Source organism: Chlorocebus sabaeus, chromosome 4, assembly GCF_047675955.1.
Source record: "Chlorocebus sabaeus isolate Y175 chromosome 4, mChlSab1.0.hap1, whole genome shotgun sequence".
Classification (NCBI taxonomy): Eukaryota; Metazoa; Chordata; class Mammalia; order Primates; family Cercopithecidae; genus Chlorocebus; species Chlorocebus sabaeus.
The window spans coordinates 56,756,428-56,766,079 of NC_132907.1; the positions used below are offsets into that span (position 1 = coordinate 56,756,428).

A 9,652-nucleotide genomic window follows, 5' to 3' on the forward strand; every position below is an offset into this window, starting at 1 on the left:
CTGAAATATATTTGCATTTCAGCCACACTCTTGAGTGAACACAATCTCTAGATTTTCATTCAGAGGAACTGCATTTCAACTTCTGTAGAAAGAAAGACCAAGAAGTAGCTGTTTCTTCCAAAATGCTGGCAGTATGCAAACATTTAGTGCACTAGAGCTTAGATGCTAATCTGTGAATTCATACCTGTGTTTTAGGGGGGGCTTCAGGCTTATAAGAAAGGGCAGACAAGAAACCTTGATGTAAAATATAGCCATAGCCTTCCTACATGAAATGCCTATATCCGACGACCATGGTCCTGGAGCATGTGTGAGTTAATGTGACTCACTGGGGAAAAGTTCAATGTGTTCCTCAACAATGCCTGTGTCTACAGAGTAGAGGAAGTAGGAGGCCATGTGCTATTGAGAGATTTCTGAAACAACATGTCCCAAATAACTTTTACTCCTGCCTGATGCGTGAATTCTGCCATTAAGGTGAAAGGAAAAGGGGGTAAACATTTAACAGACACCTACTATGTGCCAGGCACTGTTTTAGGCAGTCTCAAATCTTTTTAATCCTCATCACAACGCTCTGAAGTATTATTCTCTTTTTAGAGATGAGGAAATTGAAGCTAAGACAGGTTAGGTTACTTGCCAAGCATTACATAACCAGAAGACAGCCTGAGATTTAAATTCACATGTATCGGACTCCCAAATTAAACTCTTTGTCCCCTGTTAAAATGTGCCTGTCCCTGGGAAAGGTGGCACATGAAAGCCTATCAGTCATTCACATTGTAGTGTAATGAATTTATTCTACCCTTTCCGAGAAAGTTTCGATTAAGAAGCCTAAAGGTCTAGATTCCACAAAGAGGAAGAAAATACAGAAGGGAGAGGGCAATGATGATGAAAACATGTATCAGTCACTTTCCAGTTTTGCCTACCCCTAAATACCTGTGTCTAACTTGACAGAGCAGGCAAAAGGGGAAAAGGAAGATGTGAAGAACAAAGTCTTTCTTTCACTCTTGGTTTTGAAAAGATAGTTAAGAATAGACATGGTGCTGTGTTCCGAGAGTGACAACGTTGAGAAGGGAGGAAGGGAATTACATGTAATTTGGCTCAGCAAGCCGGGCACGATGGCTCACACCTGTAATCCAAGCACTTTGGGAGGCCGAGGCGGGTGGATCATGAGATCAGGAGTTCGAGACCAGCATGGCCAATATGGTGAAACCTTGTCTCTATTAAAAATACAAAAATTAGCCGGGCATGGTGGTATGTGCCTGTAATGCCAGCTACCAGCTACTCAGGAGGCTGAGGCAGAAGAATCGCTTGAACCCGGGAAGCGCAGGTTGCAGTGAGCTGAGATCATGCCTTTGCACTCCAGCCTGGGCGACAGAGTGAGACTCTGTCTCAATAAATAAATAAATAAATAAATAAATAAATAAAAATAATAATTTAGCTCAGCCTAATTCAGGATAAAAGACCAGCTGATCTAAGTTGGGTTACAGCGTAGACATGGGTCTGCAGAGCCTATGGGCTGAGCAGGTCCGAGACTGAACTATTATTTCTCCTGGCACCTTTCTCAAACTAATCTGCTCAACATCACAGGCTTGGTCTCTGGGATGCAGTGTCATGGGGAAGTGCTGATGACTGGCGCTGGCCGTCTCACTTTCTAGCTCTGTGACCTCCAGCTGCTGCTGACCCTCCCGGAGACTACATTTGTAAAACGAAACTCAGAATGCCTGCTTCACAAGATAACTGTGAGAATTCAGTAGGGTAACGTGCAGGTAGCACTTAGTGAACGGTAACTAATGCTACCGTATCATCTACAGGCAGGATACATGAGGAATTTTGATCCAGAAAGCTTTGGGGCCAAGTTGACTTTAGCAATTGACAGAGCTTTTGCTTGCTACATGGCGTGTACTTGAGGGATGGTGGGAAGGACGTTCAGCTCCAGAGTACCTCCTTTATCTAAAAGCCATAGTATCTGGAATTCCACATTCGAGATACATTCCTTTGGCAGCTGTCCCAAACATCCTTTTATTAATTCCTTTGATGGGAAACACATTATGTCAGTAGCTACTAACCCAAGCTGCCCATTGGAATTGTCTTAGGGGTTGGGAGGTAGGGGAAGGTTAAAGAATGCTGATACCCAGCCCTCACCCCAGACCCAAAAAATTAGAACCTCTGGGAGGAGCCCAGGCATTAACAAAAAAACAAAAGCAAAAACTTTGCCAAGTGTTTCTACCATATAGCCAGGGCTGAGAACCCCTGCATTACAGTATTTGATTCTACTAGAATGGAAGCACCAGGAGGCCAAGAAATACAGCACGGCATTCCCAAGCTTCCCACTGTGCTTGGCACAAAAAATAGTTGACATACAAATTCATCGTTGGTGTTGTTGAATGAAAATAAAAGTGTTAGTGACTCTAAATTCCACCTTAGTGAGAGCCAGAGATGAGATTAAAGACAAGGGACTGGAAAGCACAGAGAGGGGAAGTAAGCTCTGGGTCATTACAGAAGAGCAAGTCTCCTTTCATAGAAAATTCAGCTGCTTGTTACTCTCATGATGTTGCTAACAGGAAAGGGCTGATCTCTTGGAAGAAGGGCAGATGCTACATTAGGACTGAAAAAAAAGACATGCCTCTTCAAGTTTCTAGAAGAAACTGAATACAAACAGAAAATTTCCCATTAAGTATTTCAAAAAGTTCATCTGGCAGTTGGAAGAAACAGAAAACAACATGTCCTGAAATCAGAGACCTTCAAATCTCACACCTGCCATTATTAACTATGCGACCTCACAGAAGGACGGAGTTTTTTCCTGTTTGTTTTTGTTTTTGTTTTTGTTTTGAGACGGAGTCTCGCTGTGTTGCCCAGGCTGCAGTGCAGCGGCACAATCTCGGCTCACTGCAACCTCTGCCTCCCTGGTTCATGCCATTCTCCTGCCTCAGCCTCCCAAGTAGCTGGTACTACAGGTACATGCCACCACGCCCAGCTTATTTTTGTATTTTTAGTAGATACGAGGTTTCACCATGTTGGCCAGGATGGTCTCAATCTCTTGACCTTGTGATCCGCCTGCCTCAGACTCCCAAAGTGTTGGGATTACAGGCGTGAGCCACCACGCCTGGCCACCTGTATTTTTTAAAGTATTTCTGATTCTCAGAGTCTATAAAAGGGGGAGTAATATTGATGATCTCCTAGGAGTGTTGAAGAACACTTGGTGAATTGACTGGCACATATCAGGCTATTGGAGTCTATTACTTCCCTCCTTCTGTCCTCCCTCCTTCCCTCCCTTTCTGCCTGACAAAGTTATCAGTTATTCTAGGGATAAATAACTTTTCAAAAATGAGATATCAGACTAGTGATCCCCATATTTCCAAATGCTAATTGTTGTGGGAATTTTAGGGAGAGATGTGGAACTGTGTGGAAACTATGCTGACTTTATAGGGAGGTTTTCTTCTTTTTCTGAAGTCATAAAGAATGTAAATATCATTACAGTTATCTCTTATTTTAAAATAAGCTCACTAGAAATCAAATATGAAACTGTTTTGTCATGGTAACATTTTAATGGAAAATTTTAATTCCCTAATATCCTCATGGTAAATTTTCTACACATACAAGTTTTCGTCTCATTTTGGGTTATTGTGGAAACTTTATATTTTTCTAGAATTTATCTGCATACTTTTTAGCTGTACCTGTTTGCATTATTATATTTTTAAATGGTTTCTCTATGGACCAAGATGCATAATGTTAATATTTCGTGAGGTCAGGAGTTCGAGACCAGCATGGCCAAAATGGTGAAACCTTGTCTCTACTAAAAATACAAAAATTATCTGGGCATGGTGGTATGTGCCTGTAATCCCAGCTACTCAGGAGACTGAGGCAGAAAAATCGCCTGAACCCAAGAGGCAGAGCTTGCAGTGAGCCGAGATCACGCCATTGCACTCCAGCCTGGGCAACAGAACGAGACTCTGTCTCAAAAAACAAAAAAACAAAAACCAAAAACAAAACAAAAACAAAAAAAGACCAAAAAAAACCCAAATAATAATTTAGCTCAGCCTAATTCAGGATACAAGACGGGCTGATCTATGTTGGGTTACAGCATAGACGTGGGTCTGCAGAGCTACTGCAGAGTAACTCCTTAGAGTTACTATTGTACATGGCAACTGTATACAGGTCAATTTTCTCCCACTCTGTACTTTATGATGTAGTTGTCATATCTATTTACCTACCTGTGTTATACATCTCACAAGACAATGTTAAAATGCTGTAATTTTTGCTTTAAACAGTCATATGTCTTCTAAAGAAATTAGGAGAAGACAACTTTTTATATTTACCCAGATATTTACCATTTCTGATGCTCTTCATTCATTCCTAAAGATCCAGGTTTGCCTCTAGTATCATTTCCCTCCAGTCTAATGAGCTCCTTTCCTTCATTCCTGTAGAGCAGATCTGCTGATGACAAATCACCTTTGTTTTCTTTGATCTGAAATTATCTTTATTACACTTTTATTCTCAAAGAATATTTTACTGGATATAGATTTCTGGCTTGATGGGTGGTGGTTGCAGTGGTTGTTTTTCTTTCAACACTTTAAAGATTTTTGTCTCACTGTGCTCTTGCCTTCAAGTTTCTGAGAAGAGGGCAGAAACTTTATTCATTCATTATTCATTCAAAGCATTGTTTTCTTGTATATAACATGCCACTTTCCTCTAGCTGTTTTCAAGATTTTCCCTTTATCTTTAACTTCCAGAAGGCTGATGTGCCTAGGCATAGTTTGCTTTGTGTTTATGCCACTTGAGCTTAGCTGGATAAATCTGGACACTTTCTACTTCTGTCAAAGTTAGGAACTCTTCAGCCAGTTTTTCTTCAAATATTTTTTTCAGCCCATTATCTCTCTACTCTGTGAGACTCTGGTTACACATGTGTAAAATCTTTTGATATTGTTCTTTAGGTTCTCAAGTCTCTTCATTTTCTTCCCTATTTTTTCTCTTTTTTCTTCAGACTGGATAGTTTCTATTGATCTATCTTTCCATCCATGGGTTCTTTCCTCTGTCATCTCCATTTGGCTCTGAATTTCCTTCAATAAGTGTTTTATTGCAGATACTGTTGCTTTGATTCCTTTTTATGGTTTCTGTTTCTCTGCTGAGATATCCTATCTTTTCACTAATTTTGAATGTGCTTTTCTTCATATCACTTAACATGTTTATAGTCACTGCTTTAAATCTTTGTCTGCTAAGTCCAACATCTAAGCTGTCTTAAAAGCCTTCTTCCTCTTGAGAATGGGTCACGTGCTCATTTCTTTATATGTCAAGTAATTTTGCTTGTATCTGGAACACTGTAGTGTTAAATTCCAGATACTCTACATTCTGTTATATTTTCCCCCAAACTGTAAACTTTTTTGTTTTAGCAGGCAATTAACTTGGTTGGATTCCAGCTGTAAACTCTAACATTTGGCTGGCACCTCAAATCTCAGCTCCATTCCTTTGGCTTTAGAAGGGACTTTTAGAGTCTGTTCTGTGCATTCATAAATCAGGTGTTAGCCAGAAATCTGAGCAGAGTTTATACACAGAATTTGTAGCTTTCCCTTTCTGGCTTTCTCGAAGGACATCCTTACTTTCTCATGGCTCTGGTTGCCCTGTCTTCTGGCTCTATAAGCCAATAAGATTGAGGGTTTCTTCGTTATTCTCAGCAAACTAACACAGGAACAGAAAACCAAACACCGCATGCTCTCACTCATAAGTGGAAATGGAACAATGAGAACACATGGACACAGGGAGGGGAACATCACATACTGGGGCCTATCGGGGTGGGGGAGGACAAGGGGAGGGAGAGCACTAGGACAAATACCTAAGGCATGTGGGGCTTAAAACCTAGATGACAGGTTGGTGGGTGCAGCAAACCACCATGGCACATGTATACCTATGTAACAAACCTGCACATTCTGCACATGTATCCCAGAACTTAAAGTACAATAAATAAATAAATAAATATCCAGTAAATCGTGCTATAAAAAAAAGATCGAGGGTTTCTTTCTGTTTTTAAAACCCTGTACGCTGTTGCTTTTGGATTGCTTTTTGAAAGCAATCTGTGTCCCAAAACAGGGAGGGAAGTCTCCCCACACTGTTTCTTTCTTCTAAATGACAATCCAGAATCTGCCCCCAGAATCTACCTTTCCAGTTCTCTCAAATAGTTATATTTTTATTTTGTTTATAATTTGAGGTTGGTCTGGTAAGAGCTCACTTGTCCCTACTCTGAGCAAAACCAGACCATATATTTGCTTTAGGTTTTCAACTTTGTCACTATAGGGTCATTTTCTCATAATTACTTTCACTGTTTTTGGTATCTATATTATGCCTCCATTCTCATTCTTAACCTTTTGGCTCTTTTTTTCCTTTGATCAGGCTTACAACTTTTTTTTCTTTTTCTTTTTCTATTTTGTACAACTTTTCAAAGAACTGCTTTTGGAATGTATGGGGTTTTTTTTCTTTCTAGTCGTTTCCTTATATTACAGCTTGTGTTTTTGTAATTCTGGGAGGAAAACACAAGAAATAATTGTACATTAACATTTGAGCTGGACCAAGATTTGGAAGATAAATTTTTCATCTTAATTCATCTATACCAAGGAAAGAGACGGGGGCTTAGGAGTATAGAGAGGCAGCAGGGGAGGAAGAACCCTCCTACCCACTTCCAATGTCTTATTACCATGGACCATTTTATTTGCATCTCAGGACAATTTCCCTGTTGGTTTAAAGTTTGTACACATCTTGCTCTAAAAGCCTGCTTAATGACGTTGGTTGAAGAACTGATGACAATAAACTGGAATAATCCAGCCTAGCTTTGACATCAAAGAGGAACAAGGACAAAATCAATGAGACTAGAGGAATGAAACTGTTTCTCCAAGATGACATGACTGGACTAGAACTAAGGTGTTTCCAAGTGGAACCATGCTCAAGGAGTGGACATGGAAGTTACACATGTGGCAAAGGTCTCTGCTTAGAATGGAGCTTTCCTCTAAGCTGATACAATACTGTTGCTTGTAACCACTTACAAAACCTGGATATTGTAAAGTGGTAGCAATGAAATCTCAAAAGGGAAGCTTAGCTGTAAGTATCAGTACTGGCCAGCTCTTGAGCACTCCAACTCACCAAACCTGGAGAGGGCAGTATAGCAGGAGGGACAAGAGATTCCTGGTGAGGTCATTCGTGTGCCAACTGCTCCTCATTAACAGACATTTGGGGCCCCTCCTCATCTTGTTTTAAGGAAGATATGCTCCCTCAGCTCCAGCCAAACTGACTGGCTGATTGTCTCTGGGACACGCCTGAGTGTTCAGGGCACACTGTTTAGGGCAAAGCACAGAAGGGATTCCAAAACATGCTGTAGCCCATGAGCAAAATGCTTTACCTTGACAGCACAAGAAAGTCTAGTCCTTCAAGCAAATGAGGCTAAGTGTATTTTCTTCTATTTTTTGCTGCCTACAGAGCTCAACATAAAGCACGTTTGATAAATATTTCTTGATTGATTTCCATCTTCCATATTTTCCATCTTTTCATCATTCCATTTTTCTTTTTATATTTACTCCCATCTTTCATCTCATCTCCACCATCTATGTTATTCCTACAGGCAGAACAACCCAGTCTTTCAGTTGCAAACTTCAGGGAGAAAACAAGGTTTTCTGACTCTGAGACTGGGATGTCCAAGATCAAACACTAACCGTGACCACTATGACATTTGGAAACACTTTGTGGTGGGCAGAACAGTGACCTTCCAAAGTTACTCACGTTCTAATTTCTGGAACCTGTGAATATGTTACCTTACATGGCCAAAGAGACTTTGTGGATGTAAGTTAATGATCTTGAAGTGGAGAGATTATCCTGGATTGTCCAGATAGGCTCAATGGAATCACAAGTGTTCTTTAAATGTGGAAAAGAGAGAATTACTGTCAGAGTGATACACTGTGAGAAAAAGCTGACTGGCCACTGTTGGCTTTAAATATGAAAGGGGGCCATGAGCCAAGAAATACCGGCAAACTCTAGAAGCTGAGAATGGAAGGAAACAGGTTCTTCCCTGGAGCCTCTGGAATAAATGCAGCCTGCCAGCATCTTGATTTAAGTCCATTAAAGCCCATTTCAGACTTCTGACGTCCAGAACTATGAGAAAATATATTTGTGTTGTTTTAAGCTATGAAATCTACAGTAATTTGTTACAGCAGCAATAGGAAATTAATATACCCATCCTGATGTTTATTTCGTTCCTGCAACTTTTTTGATTTTTCTGAACCGTAAACTCTTGTTGAGACAAATGTTTCATAAGCCAAAGGACCCTCTGAATGTACTACTTAGTTTTCAGAACTACATTATTTTCCTCCTTGTTCTGTACATTGGTGCTTAATAACCTGTGGTTGTAAAATCACCTATAGGTGCCATATCTGACACGGGATGTATCAGCATGGAAGCATTAAAGTCAGAGGTTTAGGTTTCCTTCACAAGCTATTTTTATCTTATTTTATAGTTCTTTATATTTATAATTCAGCAATTTGTGCAAGGGTAACAGTCTAACAATTTATTAACCACGTGGACCCCTACAAATAAAGATAATGGGTGCTGTCCGATATGCTCTACCAGTGCGCACCAGATGAAAGTCAGTCCTAATCGTGACTGTCCTAACAATTATACTTCTTGCATACAGATAGGGATATGGTCTAATGAATTAATCCTTGCTGATCAGGATAACCTGACAGGCCAACTAGGTTGAAACAATTCAGTTGGATTATACAATGGTGAGAATGCTGATAAAAATATAAAATGTTACATTGTACTTTAGTAACTCTGTTTCTTTGGACTCTTTTTGTTATTGAATAAATACATTTGCTAATGGCTTCTTGGTGCAACTTTGCCCTGTAATTGTGAAATGCTCATTGATTGATGGATAGATAGATAGATAGATAGATAGATAGATAGATAATTCAGGTTAATAGAGGTGGGTCTACCTAGCAGGTTGGCTGAATTATCTGGTTTCCCATCATTACTGCAGCCAGCAGCAACCCTTAGCTTTTGCAATATCTTCCACATCTCACTCTTCAATTAGAATCTATCATATATAGCATGGCTTCATAAAAATCCCTGCCAGAACTTCTACTCAAACATAGTCAAAATAGCTGGGGAAGTGAATTCCAAAAGTCTGGACCTGATGTCAAGAATCTTGAAAGTACAAAAGAGAGAACTAAGCATTGTTGGCAGAAATACACATGTCATTGAAACTGCCATAATGGGAAACTACCTAGAGAAATAATAATCCCCAAGGGAATTAGGTCTCATCTGTCACATTAGGGTTTCATAAATCAACTCAGACAACATAAGTAGGCATCTGATGAGTCATTTAGAAAGCTAAGAACAAAGGGGAACATTTAGACAACGGTTGGTGCCAATTCAGGGAATACCAGGGGCTACAGACACAGTGGTTGGGAACCCAGTCTCCATGAATGAGAAAAAGCTTGTCAGCACTTGGGAGAAATCTCTGCACTGGGCCAAATGCTGAGCATGGCAAACATTGCTGTTGGACTTCAGTATAACCCCTGCCCCCTCCAGAAACTCCTTGGGGGCCCTAGTGGCCTTATATTGTCTCTTGGATATCCAAGAGAGGGAGGTGACTTGTGTGAACCTAAACTTCTCTGACCATGCT

The 9,652-nt window shown here is 40.2% G+C and overlaps 1 long non-coding RNA gene across 1 annotated transcript in view; it reads right to left on the reverse strand.

Annotated features, from left to right (window-relative positions):
• The window catches only part of LOC119621469 (uncharacterized), a 150,669-nt gene that overhangs the window by 13,391 nt on the left and 127,626 nt on the right, over positions 1–9,652 (reverse strand). The gene's annotated exons all lie outside the window — the stretch shown is intronic.